The sequence below is a fragment of the Arachis stenosperma genome, chromosome 3 (assembly GCF_014773155.1).
Source record: "Arachis stenosperma cultivar V10309 chromosome 3, arast.V10309.gnm1.PFL2, whole genome shotgun sequence".
NCBI lineage: Eukaryota > Viridiplantae > Streptophyta > Magnoliopsida > Fabales > Fabaceae > Arachis > Arachis stenosperma.
This window is the reverse complement of record NC_080379.1, coordinates 164,065,671-164,085,464: the sequence shown is the minus strand read 5'-3', so window position 1 is coordinate 164,085,464 and position 19,794 is coordinate 164,065,671. Positions and strand designations below refer to the sequence as shown.

The window sequence follows — 19,794 nt, the reverse complement described above, 5'->3', positions numbered from 1 at the left end:
TTGTCCAGGTTATCTCTAATCCCTTCTTCACACCGCAGAGTTCCGCCATGAAAGTTGTTCCAACTCCAACTTTATGGGAGAAGCCTGCTATCCAGCGCCCCTCCTCATCCCGTAGAATTCCTCCACAGCCAATAGTTCCTGGGTTGCTCTGAGCTGTTCCGTCAGAGTTTAATTTGATCCATCCTGTCGGTGGGGGGTTCCATCGAACGTTCCTCTCAATTCTTCCTCTTCTCTGTTCGATGAGGTAAGCTTTCTCAAGCGCTTTTTTAATTTTCTTGGCTTCTTTTTTAATTTTTGCATATGGTTGCATTGGTCTCCTATACTGTTCATGAATTTCTTTGTTCCTCCATTGCCAAATTCTCCAACAAGCTGTAATAAACACATCCCTCCAGTCTAACTCTTCATCTTTCCCCAGTTGCTGTTGAAGATTTATTTCTATCCAATTATCCCATTCCAATTGAAAGAAATTAAGAATTTCGTCTGTTTTAACTAGGTTCACCCAAATTGTTGAAGCCTTTGGACAATTTCTCAGCACATGAAAGATGTCTTCTTCTCCTCCATTACATAGCGTACAGTCCCTTTCTCCTCCAAAAATTCTGGCTTTTCTTTGATTTGTCATCAATTTCTTGTGCATGGCTGTCCATAATAAAATTTTCGCTCTTTATGGACCTCTCCAACTTCAAAGTTGTTTCCAAACAGTTTTCTCCTCACTTGGCCAATTTCTGAGTTCTTTGTAGGTAGAGTTAATAGAGCAATTCCCATCGTGAGACAGTCTCCACCCTCTTCTATCGTCATCATTTTCGGTCTTAGGTGGTGGTTTGCATATAATTTCCATCACAATCTCAGTATCCACAATGTCCATATTTAACGCTTTATTTATGAGGATCCCTTTATTCTCTAACCAATTTTGCTTTCAAAACAAAGTAGATAATCCATTTCCAATGTAGTGAATAGAGCAGTTTGAAAACGTAGGCCATAACTTTATAATTTCTCTCCAAAAGGGTGAGTCTCCTTTTTTTGCTTGCATAAGATTGTTCAACCTATTTCCTTTGCAGTACTTATTTAAAAGGACTTGAACCCAAAGTGCTTCTGGATTCTCCATAACTTGCCAAATAATTTTTAGTAGAAAAGCATCATTTATAGTGTTGAGCCTTCTGAATCCTAGTCCTCCCAAATGTTTCGGTTGACAAAGGATCTTCCAACTTATGAGATGCATTTTCTTCTTATCTGGTTCATCTCCCCATACGAAGCTTCTCGGCAGTTTTTCCACCTCTAATATCTATTGATATTCGAAAAATAATCTTTCCAAGTTAAGCCCACTGAAAAGCCCAACAAGTGCTGCTGGGCCATTCTCAAGCCCGAATGTATTCAACATACAGAATCTTGTTTTGTCTAATGTAAAAGCAACACGGTTGCCAAGAACTTTGGATACAGACGATGGTGATCTCTATGTGTAAAGTAAAATCCTTGATGGTAAGTCTCTTGAAAGCAATTTGCATCAAATTCTTGAGTGTTTCTGTCTCAGAAATATTGTACTGTGAAATCATTCCACACACTGTGATACGCCATAGCACTGCATCAAGCATCTTACCCCCAACTTGTAAAATTATATATTCAAAAATGAAAACCTTTTTGTGAGTGGCAGCGCTTCCAACAACATAAGAACCCAGCAACTTTGCAAATTGTCCAACCAGCTGAGATGAAAATGCTCTCCCCTTTCTTTGGTGGATTATTCACTTCATAAGCAGTGATACCAGGCATACCTAATTATGTTTTACATCATAATTAAATTAAATTGCTTTACAATAGTAAGAGAGGGGAACATCATCAAGATCACCAGTGTGCTCAATCTTGAATAGGTTTTCAGGATTTGGAATGAAACTATATTCTTCCCATGTTGTTGTTCCCCAAACAAGATCACCAGCTTTGAACTTTGGATTCCCTGAATCCAAAACTTTGCTAACTCCAACCCCATTTATGGCCTGCAAATTAAAGTAAGCTTATGTATAAACGTATATCAAGGACTAACAGGAATAAAAAAACGAAATAAAAATTCTTAAGAGTCTAATTGGTTTGCATTTTTATTTTTAGAATAAAGTATATTTTTGTTCTTTAAATTTGTTAAAAAATTTAAAAATATTCTTAAATTTATTTTATTTTAACTTTGTCCAAAATTTTTTTATTTTTATCAAATATATTCTTAACAATTAATTTTTTTAAATTAGAACTAATCCAATAATAATGTATGATAAATATTTTCGATTTACTTGTATTAAAAATTGTTCTTGTGAAGTTATTCTTGAATTAGATGGTCATATTTTTTTTTTTGAAAAATTAATAGTTAGAGATAATTTTGATGTAAATCGAAAACTTTAATTTTAAAACAAAATTAAAACAAAATTAACTTAAGAATATTTTTAAAATTTTTAACAAATTTTAAAGATAAACTTTATCCTTATTTTTAATAATTTTCGCTTTTATGATTTATGAACAAAATAAATAAAACAGTACTTTCAATTTCAGACATTTCTAAAATAAAAAGAAAAATAAAACGAACCGATAATTAAGTCGTTTATAATACTTACAGATCCAGGGACATAAGTCTCGGATTGGTGGGAAGGGGAATGGGGATTTTTCCTCATGCGGAATTGCATGGTTGGATCGCATGAAAGGTACAAGTTCTTCACCGACACACCATTTGAGCCTTCTGGAGCCTTCAGTTTATTAATGGTACTTGTTACTATGCACATGTCAGATTCTTTGGGATATCCACTAACATAATCTCTCAGTATAACTTGTTTGTTCTTTACTTCCTCTGCTCCCGATTCCCCAATCATTACTACTCTTCTCACCCATTATCGATAGAAAAAATACTAGTTGTACAACACTAATCAATCTTTAATCAGTTTTTAATCAAATTTAAATAATATTTAATTAATTTTTTATTAAAATATATTCCTATTTTATAGATACATATCTATAAGTGAATTTAACTTAAATTTTAAAATTTATCCACTTTATATCATAGTTAATTATCATAACTTTGCTTTTTTTTACATAACTTTCTTTTACGTAACAAATAAAATTTTTTATTCCTTATTCTACGGGACATTTACACTGCATTAGTGAATCCAAAACCAAAAAGATACATTCTTGCTGAATTCTCTTTCTAGTCTTTACCAATGAAAACGTATCACCACTTTTTAATTGAAGCACTCTCTCGTTCTACATTGGTAAAAAGTATCACTACTTTCTATACATGTGTTTATGTAATTTGTTAAGAAATATTATGTTCAACATTTTTAATTATATTTAAAAATAAATATAAAAACTCTATTCTTATTTAATTGGAACATTTTTATTTAATTTTATTAATAAAGTTGTTACAAATAAAATACTTTGTACATAAGTAGTTTGAGTAAAGAAATAAAAAAAATCTGGAGTTTAAGAGGGAAGATATAGATGCCTAGATGGTATGATCATAAAAATTTTGTTATTTTTTAATTATAACACATCTAATAGTATGATATTTTATTCAAAATATTTTTAAAATACGTCCAAAATTAAACTTAAATACACATCCAAAATTATAAAAATACACTCTAAATATTTTATCTACACATCTAAAATTCATGTAAATTTTTTTATATATGTACATAAAAACATAATGAACAACATAAACATATCCAAAATTAAGTATTGACACATTTAAATTAGATTAACATTACAACTCTCAAAAAACACAGACACTTCCAATATTATACATAAATTTAAAAAATAGAACTTTTTATTAAATAAAAAAAGTAAGATAACATATCTTCACGAATGAACTCAACCAAATTTTTTTAGAATTTTGCAAGCAGAATTACCAAATTTTGAATTCTAACTAATTTGATTTTTGGATGTGTATTTAAATTGTAATATATTAATAATTAAATATATTAAATTTGAAACAGAAATTAAAAATTAAAATTTGAATTTTAAATTTTAGTTTTATTTAGTTTGTATTTTGAATGTATATTTAATTTTAAAAAGACACTAAATTTATTTAGAATTTTTAGATGTGTTTGTTTTTTTTTTAATTATTATAATAAAAAACTGAATATTGTACAACTTTTAAAAAATACCTAGTTGAACTATATCGATAGATACATGATGGTTAATAATTTGTAATTTGTAGTTTTCATTTCTATTTATAGGTTAATTAGCACACCCAAAAGCTCCATCTCTAATAAAATTTAGGTATCATTATCTAATTATATATATTTATACATATTAATTTATATATTTTTTAATTAAATAATCCATCACTAAAATAATAAATTCTGTCACAATAAAATAATATAATCTAAAAATTTTATTTCTCATTTTTTAGATAAATTAAACACAAATATCTTATATATCATAGAATTTTCCTTTGTTTTATTAATAAAATAAGGAAAGACTCATGTAAAGATGTCAAAAGAATTTTTTTTAAGTTGCTGATGTGTGATTGGTTTTTTATTAAAAACTGGTTAATGAAATCGGTTTCCAAATCAGGTGCTTTAGACCTAGTTCGACCTGTCCGATTTAAATAAACTGGTACAGTTCATATTTTTTTCTCTTAAATATATGAAACTACGTCGTTTCACAGTCCTCTTCTCCTCCCTTAATATTACTGTTACAGCAGCTCTACCATCTTTCACTATGCGGCTATGCCTCATTGCTCTCGAATCCAAGTTCTCTCCCTTTCTCGTCATCGATCTCTCTCATTGTCTCCGAGAAGCTCATTGTCACTCTCCTACAGTCTCCGGTCTCGCGCGCCTTCTCTGCCTTCGTCGTTGCTAGCGGTAGTAGCAGCAGCTCCCGGGGCTGGACGTCGTCGTCGCTCCTTGTCTTGTTACCACCTCGTAGTCAGTCTCGCGCCGTCGTTGCGCTCGTCGTCACTGGAGACAGAAGCAGCAGGTCCCCAGACTTCCTCGTGTCCTCCTCGCCGTCGGCTTCCTTCACACAACCTGGTCCCAATTTGGTGAGTTCCTACAAATTTTCTTGTTCTTTCCTTTTTCTGTTTTGTTATTATTTTTTATTTTTTTTGCTGAAAATAATCACATTAATTATGAACTTTGAATAATTTGTTGATAAAAATTCGCTGAACTAATTTTTTTATTGATGAAAAATCATTGAGATGAATTTGTTGCTCTTCTACTCAAATAATTTCTTAGCTACATCTTTTCATTGCTGAAAATAATCACTGAGTTGAATTTGTTAATTCACTGAGTTGAATTTGTTAAATAATTTGTTGACAAAAATGCACTGAGTAAGTTTTTTTGTTGCTGAAAATCATTACTGAGTTGAATTTGTTAGTGATTAAATCTTGAATTTGTTATTTCACTGACCCTTAAATAATTTGTTGATGAAAATTCATTGAACAAGTTTTTTATGTTGCTGAGTAATCATTGAGATGAATTTGGTATTGATAACATTCACTGAAATTTGAATTTGTTGTTGTTCTACTCAAATAATTACTTAGCTAAATATTTTTGCTGCTAAAAATCATCAATTAGTTGAATTTGTTAGTGATTGAACCTTGATTTTGTTACTTCTAAGCTCTTTTGGACTACAATTTCTCTTGGTATGTTATATTTTCTCTCCATAACTTAGTTTTAATTTATCAAGTTTTGCTTTAAGGTTTGGGTTGCATACAAAGTTCTCATTAACTTTCATTTTAGTCTATTTTTTAGTTTAGATTAAAATGTCTTATGAAACTATCTCTTACTTCTATCTGTTCTTATTTTTGGAATAAATTTTTCACTTTTTTATGTATATAGAATAAGAAAAAAAAAAACGAGTCTGAATGCAATAGATATTGATTTGGAACCACTCAGTAGACAATATAAATTGAATATTGCATGATGACTGGTTTAAAAGAGAATGTGAATTGCACTTGTGATTGCGGTGGCAGTTGTAGCAAGTGTGTTGTTGTGACGGCCGATGATATTATAAACCAGATATTTGAAACATCGGGCATCTTATAACTTGTATGTGCGTTATACGAGGTGTATTGGGTTCGAAGTTTGCAAGGATGATACAGCGCGTGGAAAAGATTGAACACAACGCAGAAGGCGATTTTTTGCAACAAAGAAGAAAAGAGAGTCGGGAAATACATCTCTAATTCGAATAGGAAGAGGGAGCATAATACGCTGACTCGTACTGATTGTGAAGCCATGCTTGCAGTGTACTTTAACACTAAAACTTCAACTTGGAAGGTTAAAAAAATAGTTAAGAAGCACAACTACGAGCTTATACCCCAATGCTTGATACACCTAATTTCAAACCATCATGAGTTGACTGAGGCTCAAAAAGCTTCGACGAACACCATGCATGATAATGGTCTACCAACTTCTAAAATAATGGGACTAATGGTAAGCCAAGTTGGAGATTATGCTAATGTCGGGTTCACAAAGAAGGACTTGGATAATTACATTGAAAAAACTCGTCGTGCAAAGTTGATTGGTGGGAATTCTAATGCGACAATTAGTTATTTACTTAAAAAAGCCGATGTTAATTCTATGGCCATGACAAAGTACAATATTAATGATAAAAGTCGATTGACAAATTTATTTTGAGCAAATGATATTCGTAAGGCTGATTATCAATATTTTGGATATGTACTTACATTTGATGCAACTTATAAAAAAAATAAATACAGAAGATCGTTTATATATATATATCATTATTTGGTTATACATTTGAGGCATGCATATATTTTAATGAGGCGGTCTTCCTTTTATTTAGTGTGGCAGAATTTTTTTAGTATAATAAATAATAAATTGATTTATTTTAAAATATTAATAAAGTATTACTAAACTTTTAATCGTCTCGGATCTAATTCTGTGTACCATTAGTTTGGTGTAAAAATTAATTGATTATTCTTTTGGAATATAAGAATTATTGTGCACGTAATTTATATGAATATTAATTGATTAAAAAAATTATATTTGACTAAATTATATATATACATTAATAATATTTGAATAATAAAAAATTAAAAATAAATCGATTTTCATTATTTATGCGAACAATAATTGACCCAAAAAAAGTTTATTATTTGGCTAAATAATAAGTATTGCACACTTTTGTTTATTTTCTATTAATTATGCGATCAATAATCGGCTCACAGAAAGGTTATTATTTTGGCCAACTAATAGAAAATATATGCGATAATAAATAAGTTGCAAAGTTTAAGTTTCCACGTGCGCATTCAGTCGGTTTAAAAAAAAGGCTTAATGTGTGACAGAAATGTTTGACAATATTTAATTACTACAATGAGAATATCACTTACAGTTAATTTTTCTATCCAAAGATTAAAAATTAATGTTGTTCTAGATATCTCAATATGGACTCTTTTTCCTATTATTTAACTAATGTTTACTACATGTTTTTGTTCTAATTCAAAAAATATGAGTTCAGCTACCAATGTTTCTGCACAAGTTAGCAGTATTCTTATACTGAATGGTTCAAACTTTAAGGTTTGAAAGGATACCGTGGAGATTGTCCTCGATTGTATGGATTTGGATATAACTCTTCGATAGGAGAAACTTACTCCCACTCCAAAAAATTCCAATGACGTTAAAATAGAGAAGTGGGAGAGATCCAATCAAATGAACATTATGATTATGAAACGCTCAATTCCTAAGACATTTTGGGGCTCAATTACTAAGGATAAATATGCCAAATAGTTCCTGAAAGATGTTGAAAATTTTTTTTGCTAAGAATGAAAAGGTGGAGGCAAGTAGCCTTTTGAGCAAACTTGTCTCCATGAAGTATAAAGGTAAAGGGAGCATAAGGAAGTACATTATGGAAATGTCTAATCTTGCTTCTAAATTGAAAACACCAAAGTTGGAGTTGTTTGAAGATTTACTCGTGCATTTCATTTTGATCTCTCTTTCTGCACACTTTGGACAATTCAAAGTGAGTTATAACACTCTGAAGGGCACTTGGTCTCTAAATGAGCTTATATCTCGCTGTGTACAACAAGAAGAAAGGCTACAGTAAGATGAAACTGAAAGTACTCACATAATTTCATCTTCTCTGTATAAAAAAAAGTGTGATACTAATGCGAATGCGCCTTCTCAGCAGAAAAAGGCTAAGAAATAGGATCAAGTTTTAACCTGTTTCTTCTGTAAGAAGGTGTGACACATAAAAAAAGATTGTACCAAATATGTCACTTGGTGTGTCAAGAAGGGTATGATTCTTACTTTCATTTTTTCTGAGGCTAGTTAAAGTTATGTACATGTTGATGCTTGGCGGATAGATTCTGCTGCTACTACTCATGCAAGTGTTACTATGCAGGATTGCCTGTGGAGCTAACCGCCAAGTGATGCTGAAAGATACATATATGTGGTAGACGACAATATAGTTGCAATTGAAGTTATAAGAACCTTTAGATTATGTTCTACGAGTGGATTTTACTTGGATTTGTTTGAAACATTTTATGTATCGCCGTTTAGACAGAATTTAGTTTTCCTTTCTCGTTTGGAGAAATTAGGCTATTTTTGTTCCTTCAGAAACAATAAAGCCAGTATCTTTTATAATTCAAATAATATTTGCTCTGATCCTTTGATGGATAATCTATATAGGCTTGATTTGAATTCCTATAATAATAAAATACTGCAAACAGGTACAAAAGAAAAACTAAATGAGAATTCGGCATCATTATAGCACAAACGACTAGGTCATATCTTTAAATAGAGAATTCAGAGGCTTGTGTCAGATGAAATTTTGGACCCCTAAATTTGGCAGATTTTGAAATCTACATTGAGTGCATAAAGGAAAAAAAGACAAACAAAAGAAAATTAGGTGCCGAGAAAGCTAAAGATGTCTTAGAACTGATACATACTGATATATGTGGCTCATTCCCTACTGTTTCTTAGAATGGACAACGGTATTTTATTACGTTCGTAGATGATTACTCTCGTTATGGGTATCTATATTTAATTCATGAAAAGTCCCGAACATTGGATGTTTTCAAATCTTTCAAAGCTGAAGTTGAACTTCAACTTGGAAATAAAATTAAAGTTGTCAAATCGAATCGTGGTGGTGAATATTACGGAAGATATGACAGTTCAGTGAGCAACATCCCAGGCCTTTTACTCTTTTTCTAGAGGATGTGGTATTGTTCCGCAACACCATGCCAGGCAAACCTAGCATGAATACTGTTGCAGAGCGAAGGAACCAAACTCTTAAAGACATGGTAAGAAGTACGATTAGTCATTATTCCTTACCTGAATCACTCCAGAGAGAAGTCTTAAAGACCGTAGCGTACATCCTTAATAGGGTACAAAACAAAGCAGTTAACAAAACCCCTTATAAAATTTGAACTGGAAAAATCAGTATAGCGCATTTGCACATTTGGGGATGTCTAGCTGAGGCACAACCTTATAGGCCGCATAAAAGAAAATTGGACTCAAGAACAATTAGTTGCTACTTTGTTGGTTATGCTGAACGTTTATGGTGGTAAAAGTTTTACAATCCTGCATCAAGGTGTATTTTTGAAATAGAAAATGCAAGATTTCTTGAGAATGTTGAGTTTGGGAAAAAGAAAACATTAAGAATTTTGCTTTTGATGAGGATTGAGTAACTAAAAATGATCAGGTCTTTGTACCTATTATTGTTTAAGATGCAGTTGCAGTACAATAGCACATTGAGAATCCTACTGTAGATCCAGTTATAGTACAAGAGAACAATGAGAATATTATTGTTGCTCAAGATACTGCTACAGTACAGGAGAATAATGAGAATCCTCTTCAATTCCAACCCATACAGCAAGCTCAACAACCTCAAGAAGTGCAATTAGGGAGATTCAATAGAGAAAGGAGAAGTGCAATTTCAGATGAATATGTAGTCTATCTCCAAAAACATAAGGATGACATTGGTTTGACAGAAAATGCCTAATCAATTTTCTGCAAGCCATACAAAATTCTATCTCTGAAAAGTAGATTGATGCCATGAAAGAAAATATAAAGTCTATGAAAGACAATGACGTTTGGGATCTCGTAGAATTACCTGAAGGTGTGAAACCAATTGTTTGTAAATAGATATTTAAAACAAAAAGGGATTATAAGGATAATGTCAAGAGATATAAAGCTCGTCTGGTCGCTAAAGGCTTAACTCAGAAGGAAGGCATAGACTATAAAGAGACTTCTCTTCGATATCATAGACTATAAACAATGTATATGGTACAACCAGAAACTTTTATATCAGGCGATTCAAAATCTATAGTTTGTAAGTTAAAGAAATTCATCTGTGGTCTTAAACAAGCTTCCCATCAATGGTATCGCAAGTTTCATCAAGTCATTACCTCATATGATTTTTAAGGTAAATATCATATATGAATGTGTATACCGCAAGTTTAGTGAGAGTAAATACATATTTTTGATCTTATATGTTGATGACATTCTACTTGCCAGTAACGATATAGGCTTGTTGTATGAAACTAAGAAATTTTTATCGAACAAATTCGAAATGAAAGATTTTGGTGATGCCTTATTTGTATTAGAAATCGAGATACTAAGAGATCTCTCTCAAGGTATTCTTGAATTATCACAAAAGAACTACATCGAAAAGATTTTAAGTAGATATGACATGGAAAGCTGTAGACCAATAGACACACTCGTAGCTAAAGGAGACAAGTTCGGTCTCAAACAATACCCCAAAAATGATCTTGAGAGGACAACAATGCATAATAAACCATATGCATCAGCACTAGGGGCGGAGTTTAATGTATGCTCAAGTCTGCACATGTCTCGATATATCATTCATAGTTAGAATGTTAGGTAGATACTTGAGCAATCTTGACATAGATCATTCGATAACTGTTAAATGTGTAATGCATTATCTGAAGAGAACAAAGGATGACATGCTTACTTATCGGAGATAAAAAAAATTGGAGATCATTAGGTACTCTGATTTTGATTTTGCGGGATGCTAAGATAGTAGATGCTTTACTTTAGGCTGTGTCTTCATATTGGTTGGAGGAGCTATCGCATGGAAGTCTAACAAACAAACTCTTGTAGCTTCCTAAACAATGGAGGCAAAGTATGTTGCTTGCTTTGAGGCATCCAAACATGGCATATGGTTTTACAAAACTTTATTACTGAGCTTTGTATAGTAGATAACATTGAAAGGGCGTTGAAAAATTTTGTGACAATAAATCAACAATACTATACTCTAACAACAATAAGAATTCGACGAAACTGAAGCATATAGACATCAAGTTCTTAGTTATCAAGGAGAAAGTTCAAGAAAAACAGATTTTCATAGAATATAGGAATAGAGTATATGCTAGCAAACCCATTAACCAAGAGATTGATCCCTAAAGTCTTTCATGAATACATTGCTCGGATGGTGTCAATACATGTAATATCTTGGTTTAGTGGGAGTTTATTTTATGTTATATGTCCTATAATAGATATTGAATCATCTTTCTGCATAATTAAGTTGATGGTTTATTTCATGTTATATGAAATGTTTATTTTGTAATGTTTGTTGTGTTTGATCTCAATAAAGTTGGACCAACTGAAAATAGACATGCATGAGATCACTTGACATGTAATTTTCATATTACTCATCCAAATTTGATTTATGTCGTTAAGTATATTAGGATGGTGATTACCGTGGTTCAATCACGACATTAATGTGATAAAAGCTGCGGTAATTCCATATCTAATATATGAGACGGACCAAATTGTTAAAGTAATAAGGGAAATAGCATCCAAATGCGCGCATAAAGTTTATAAGATGTGATTATCTAAAAAAAGAATATATGTATAGATCAAGTGGGAGATTGTTAAAAAATTATTTAATTTTTCAATTTGTTTGTGGACAATACATATATTATTTATAATCACAAATTATGCTATTTCAAATTAAATAACTTATATAACGGTAATCTTATTTATTGTTATAAATACTAAATTGAATAAATCATAATTACTTTTGATTTGAAATTAAATGAGAATAAAACCAAATATTATCTTTATGAGTTTTAGATACTATTTTTATTTGGGTTTTAGGATTTAATGGGTGCCATGCTCAAATATAAATAGTGACTTCAGGGTTTCGGTCCTTAAGGCTGCGTTTGTTTTCGAGAACAGAACAGGACAAGACACGGAGAACAGGACAAGACAAGACACTGATAGATAGAGAACAAAATTTTGTGTTCTTGTATTCTGTTTGGTGATAAACTAGAACAAATTATGAAAATCTAATTTATTCTCATTTTTTTATTCAAAAAGTTTGAGATGAAAAATATAATAATAAAAAATATAATTATGAAAAATTAACAAGAATAATGAAAAAAAAATAAAAAATAAGTTGTGTCCCTTGTTAGTGTCTCCGTGTCCTTTCTGTCAGGATGGACACAAAATAGACTAATTCAGTGTCTCTGGACACATTATCTCTATCCATGTCTCCTCTGTCAAACACTATCCTGTATCTCTGTGTCCTTGTTCAGTGTCCTGTCTCTGTAAACAAACGCAGCTTAATATACCAAAGCCGCTTCAACAACTCTTTTCTCATCAGAAGAGTTGCAATTCAACCGCCCTATTAGAAATACAGTAGATTTTGGTTGAAAAAGACCGAGACAACTCTTCCATTAAACAATATGGATGATTCAACATGGATGATGTGTGAATTATGAAACAATTTATTCCAACAAAATCAACTTTTTATTTAATTTTTTTAACCTACTATGATGCATGATTATGATTGATCATTGAGGAGGAAGGGCAAGAATTTGCTTTCCAAAGTTGCGACCAGTGAATAGCCCAACAAGAGCAGCGGGTCCATTCTCAAGTCCTCAACAATGTCTTCAACATAGAAAATCTTCTTGTCCCTAATGTAAGGCAATACAAGTTCCAAGATCTTAGGATACAGATGATGGTGATCTCTGTGTGTGAATCCTTTCACAGTAAGTCTCTTCAATGCCAGCAGCATCACATTCCTTAGGAGTTCAGGCTCATCAAGATTGTATTGCGAAATCATTCCACATATCGCGATTCGGCCATGGAGCTTCATGTTAAGCAGAACTGCATCAAGCATTTTCCCCCCAACATGATCAAGGTAGAAATCAATGCCTTCAGGGCAGCACCTAATTCATCCAACAAAATTATAATCAAATTTATAAACTCATCTGAAGACGCACCATTATTTAGTAAGTTTGAAACTTTTAATCATAAAAATTCTGATACCATGTCATAAAGATATTAATTTTAAATAGTCAATTTAGCACTACCTTTTTAAAGCAGCATCCAAATCAGGCTCTTGCTTGTAATTGAAGGCATCATCAAAACCAAACTTGTTCTTTAGAAGATGAATCTTTTGTTGGGAGCCAGCACTTCCAACCACATAACAACCAAGCAATTTGGCAAACTGTCCAGCTATTTGACCAACAGCACCTGATGCTGCTGAGATGAACACACATTCTCCCTTTTTTGGAAGACCAACTTCATAGATTGCAGCATATGCAGTAATCCCAGGCATCCCTATTCAAATAACTCAAAACAACTAAGTAAACATCATCAAGTCTTGAACTAGATCGTATACAAATGGTTACTAAACTTAGCCAGTGTTATTATAGGTAAATGGGTCGGAACTAATTAAACCTTAACTGGATCGGTCCTTAAACTTGTCAAACTAGATATTTAAAGACAAATTCTTTAAAATTTATTTTCTGTAAAGACTAGTAAAACGGTTCGAATGTGTTTGGTTTGACATTTTGAAACATTAGAAACATGTTTAAATTTTTTGAACATTTCAATTTCTTGAATATAACCGTTAAAGTTAGTGCATAGAGAGATCAATTACCAAGAATTCCAGTGTAATGTGTGAGGGGCACATCAGTGTGGTGAATTTTCTTGAGCTGCTCTGGATTTTGAATGAGACTATATTCTTCCCAACTAGTTGTTCCCCAAACTAAGTCACCAGCACTAAACTCAGCATGCCCTGAATCCAGAACCTTAGCCACTCCAAACCCATTAATGGGCTGCAACAATTAAAATTAAAATAAACATAAAATTTATAGATACAAGTTTTTTATTTGTATCAAATATATTTTTGACAATTTTTTTTTAAAATTAGGACTAATCTAATAATAATACATAATAAATATATTTGATTTACTTGTATTAAAGATGTTCTTGTGAAGTTATTCTTAAATTGGTCATTCTTTTTTTGAAACATTAGTTATTAGGAATAAATTTGATGCAAATTAAAAATTTTAAGGTGAAAACTCACGTGAAGTCAATTTCACGTGAAGTTGATATCTGAGAGTCGTTATATGAAAATTTAGTCAAATCAGTCAAATCATCTAACACCTCTCAAATATCAACTTCACGTGAAGTTTCTGATTTTTACCTTAAAATTTTAATTCTGTGACAAATTTAAAACAAGATAAAATTTATGAGTATTTTTAAAATTTTTAACAAATTTTAAAAAAAATATATACTTCCCTAACTTTTAATAATTTTCGCTTTTATGATTTATAAACAAAATTAAAAAAAAAAAAACAGTACTTTCAATTTCATAAAAAGAAAAATAAAAACCAACCGATAATTAAAGTCGTTTATAATACTTACAGATCCAGGGACATAAGACTCGGATTGGTGGGAAGGGGAATGGGGATTTTTCCTCATGCGGAATTGCATGGTTGGATCGCATGAAAGGTACAAGTTCTTCACCAACACACCATTTGAGCCTTCTGGAACCTTCAGTTTATTAATGGTACTTGTTACTATGTACATGTCAGATTCTTTGGGATATCCACTCACATAATCTCTCAGTATAACTTGTTTGTTCTTTACTTCCTCTGCTCTCCAATCATTACTACTCTTCTCACCCATGATCGATACATACATGATGGTTAATGATATGTAATTTGTAGTTTTCATTTCTATTTATAGGTTAGCACACCCAAAAGCTCCATCTCTAATAAAATTTAGGTATCATTATCTAATTATATATATTTATACATATTAATTTATATATTTTTTAATTAAATAATCCATCACTAAAATAATAAAATCTGTCACAATAAAATAATATAATTAAATTTATTTATAATAATATAATAAAAATTTATTAAATATAAAATATATATATTTTTATACATAATATGATTAATTACTAACTTATTTTTTTATACACAAAATAATTGATTAGAAGTTAAAACAAAATACGAGTTATTTTATAATCTCTTTTATCGTGTCTAACTGTCCGACACAAAAACAAAGTAAAAAATTTTACTTCTCATTCTTTAGATAAATTAAACACAACAAATACCTTACATATCGTAGAATTTTCCTTTGTTTTATTAATAAAATAAGGTGCCGCAAGAGCTTACGCTTCTTATCCCTTGACTTCGATTTATAGCTTGGTTATCAAAGTTGACGTCAGTGCTTACAACGTAACAGAGAGATAATTAAATTTCTTGATTTTACTTTTATATATATAGAAGCCTGTTGGCAGTCCTAATATGATTTTTCGTTAATTAATTAAGGTCTCAACTTTCAAGTATCCACTTTCAAATGAGACTCGGTTCCGTTGCCAATTTTGTTTGTTAGTTATATGGAATCAATCATTCAAAGAAAAGGAAAATGATACTGTTTCAGTAAAAACTAAAAAAAAAAAAAAAGTGAATTTATTGTACAATGTTAAATACTACAAGAAATAAGAGATTTAGCTATCAAAAAATTATAGCTAAACTCTAAAATAACGGTAGCAATCATATATTGACTACAAAAGAATATTTGTGATTAATCAGGAGATTATATTTTCAATTTGTCACAATTTTAGGGTTATTAGTCACAATTTTAAATATCATAGAGACCTTCGAAGACCCACAATTTATGTAGGCCAGATTTTTTCAGCCACAATTTTTTTCGTGGCTAACATCAGATTATTTAATTACATTATTTTTATGGTTAACTCACACTGTTTTTCAAATACAATCCATGATTAATTTGTGTTGATTTATTCTAAACGAACAATTTTATTAAATTAAAATTATATTTATATATAATATTAATAACAAAAATCAAATTTTTTAAATATATAATATTTAATCTTTTTCATTAAATAATAATAATAATAATAATAATAATAATAATAATAATAGTCTAAACTTGTGTATAATAAAAAATAAAAAATTTATATCATAAATAAAAAAAATTATCGTCTTTTAGATTAAATGTATTTAAAATTTTAACTATTATTTATTAAATCCACCAATTAAATGTCTAGTATATCATTGGATAAATTAGATATTTTATCATCATATTTTGATAACAAAAATTGAACTACTAATTGAATTTTAGTTTTTTTATATTCATAACTTTTTCTCTCAAGTTTCAACCAACTTCTCTAAATTTATCATATGTTACTTAGATACGTTGCTGGAGACTCCACCAGTTGCAAACCCAAAATTACATTTAGACTTGCCAAAACTTACCGGACATACCTTATATTTTCAGCACCAAAGACCTTTTCAATTTACAGCGTTGCTCTACGGGCTATTACACCCAAAAACCGTACCAATAAGTTCACGCTATTATCTCGACCTTGTCCATGGCTATTAAATTCTATCATTTTTCAAATGCCAAACTTAAATTGCCATCATTTTACGAATTGTAATTTATCCGTAGAAGTGTCTATAGCCGAATGCAAATTGAATAAAAGAATTAAACCAAATATTAAAACTAAAAAAATCACATAAAAAATTTGAAATTTTATATACATTTGACATTCACAATTAAAGGGTCATTATAATCTTTATGGTAGGTGCAGTTGTTGAGACTTATTTCATATAAACCTTCTCCAAATCCTTCATTATTGTTGATATTCTGTGGTTATTGTTGTCGTAACTCTATTAAGAGGGTCTCTCCTAAATTATTACGTTTTTGCTTCATGAGAAAATCTGCTAAAAAAACTAACAAATATATAACACAAAAATGAAGAAAGAAAAAGTCGGTATTTTGAGTTTGGAGTAAGGATGGCAAACGTGGAAGCCCGTCCCGTCTAGTGAGGCGGTTCTAAAATTCCATCCCGTCCCGCCTAATTGCAAGGTAGCGGGCTAAACCCGCAAAATCTCTTTTTTTTTTACTATTAATTATTAAATAATATATATAATTTTACAATCATTTTAATAAATTTATAATTTCTAAAAGTATAAAAAAATTATAATTTTTATATTCACAAACATTAAAGTCTTTGTAATTATAAATATCTAATAAACATAATTATAAACCAAGTTTTCATCCAAAAATATAAATATAAATATTGTCTCCAAAACAAAATAAACATAATCTAAAACATAATTATAAATATTATCTTTAAAACAAAATAAACATAATCCAAAATATTCAGTTTTGATCTTCATTCTCTTGTAAATTGGGTTGGGAGAAGTTAGGTTTTGACAAAAAAATTACAAAAATACCCCTGCCAAAAAAACTAATCCCGGCGGGAAAACCCGCCCCGCCCCGCCTAAACCCGCGGTTTAAGCAGTCCAGGTTAGATGGATTTTTGCTATTTGGCGATTCTAATTTTTCACTCCACCTGTCTTTTTTGACGGATTACGCGGGCTGATCCGGCAAATTTAGACCCGTTTACTACCCTAATGATAGAACTTATATAGTGTGGTTAAAGAAAATGCATGCGACAAAAAATAGGGCTCATATATAAATAAAGACTAATTTTTTTTACTTATTCTCATTTTTTTAAATCCAATAAATAATAAACCAATTTATTTTTAGTAAAAAATTTACTAAAAACTTTTTTCGATTTAAAAGTTATTGAATTTTTTATTTTCTATCCAAATTATATTATTTTAATTAAATAAATTTTATTTTTATACTTAATTCAAATATTAGAATATTTTTGTATTTTTATAATTTTTTATTTTATCTAAGTTTATTTTTTATATTTTTAAATTTAATTTCATAAATATATGTTAATATCGGAATATATAAAAAAATAATATTATAGATTAATAAGTTTATTTAAAAAAATAAATTTATTCAAGAGTTATGGCATGTAAATGTGAGACAGACGAGTACGGAAAGAAAATAGAATTAGAGAAGTATAAATTTTAAATTCAAATATTACAAAAATATTTAAATTTTAGTCCTTATGACAATATTTCATAATAAATAGAATACACAGTTAATTTATTTTTATCACAATTTAATATTTATAATTAAAATTTGGTAGTTAAACCCTATTTTTATAGTGAAATGTGCATGCATGCATACATGAGATGCATAAACATCCATCGTTGCGAATTAATATTACGAATACTTGTCAGCAAATTATGATGAACTGAAACTGAAATGTATGAATAAAGACGAATGAATGAAGTACAAAAACGAGGCTAGGTAGCTGTCTTATCAAATTATTCAGAGGAAGGTAGCACTTCAAATCATAATTGATTATGGTTCAGATTGGCCTAAGTCTATCTATCTTTAATCCACATGTTAGGTGTATTTTAAAATAGGTTTAATTATTTTATTAATTTTTATAATTTTATTAAATTTATAATTAAATTTTTATATTTTTAATTAAATTTTAATATTATTTTTTAATTTTGTAATTAAGTATTTTTATGTCAAAAATATTAAAATTAATAGAATATTTTTTTCAAAAAAATATATGATCAAAGATCTAATTAAATTTTTAATTGTGTGTATCTTTAATTTACTGAGAAATATTATGTTAACTCTAACAATTTTTACAATGATAAGAACTTAATTATAAAATTAAAAGTAGTATAGAGACTCAATTAAAAACGAAAAAAGTATAAAGATTTAATTATAAATTTGATAAAATTATAAGAACCAACAGATTAATTATCTTTAAAATAGTCATTAAAATTAATTATAAGTATATTATTAAAATATAAAATATAAAATATATATAAAAAGTTAAATTTTATATATATATATATGAATGACTAATTTTTAGCATGTACATAATAGTTTTTATTTTTAATATTGTGGCAACTTGACCATGTATTAACTAAAAAAAATGACGTGCATATTAAAAATTGGTTACCAAATTAATTATTATATATTTATTTTTAAATGTATATATAATTTAATTTAATTTTAATATATATATTTTATGTTTTTATTGGTGTCTAACTTTTTGTATACATTTAACATGGTTCGTATAATAATAATAATAATAATAATAATAATAATAATAATAATAATAATAATAATAATAATCTATCACTCTTAACTTTGATCATTAACATATAGTAATGGTGCATGCACGTTAATCGTATTTTCATGAGTAAACTCGGCTAGGTAAAATTTACTTTGAAAAAACTGAGATAGCTAAAAAAGAATGAACAGTGAATGCACAGAGTTTAATTTTTTGGTCATGCATGACTTTTATTGGTCTGTTACTTACTTGAAGGGAAACCATACATCTAACCATATAACTCATTCTTGGATCCTGACTTTTATGGTAGCATGTCATTTAATGTATTTTCTCTTTGAAAGGGACTAGTCTTTTATATTTTTAATTTGTAATGTAAAAAGCAATTATAAGCACTCCCTCTCGGTTCATATTATTTCTCATGTAAAAGATTTTATTTTAAATGCATATATATAAATTAGGCGTCTTAAAAATATAGGAATACTTTTCAATAGAATATCTTCATAAAGATTTTACAACCATTAAATAACAATAATTCCAATTAACTTCAATCTAATACAATGATAGAACTATATATTGGTCAATTAAGAGACATAATCA

General features: G+C 29.5%; 2 pseudogenes; both read right to left on the bottom strand.

Annotated features, from left to right (window-relative positions):
* Positions 1–1,279: 1,279 nt before the first annotated feature.
* On the bottom strand, positions 1,280–2,837 carry LOC130967186 (2-alkenal reductase (NADP(+)-dependent)-like; annotated as a pseudogene).
* Positions 2,838–12,363: 9,526 nt separating this feature from the next.
* On the bottom strand, positions 12,364–14,882 carry LOC130970496 (2-alkenal reductase (NADP(+)-dependent)-like; annotated as a pseudogene).
* Positions 14,883–19,794: the final 4,912 nt, after the last annotated feature.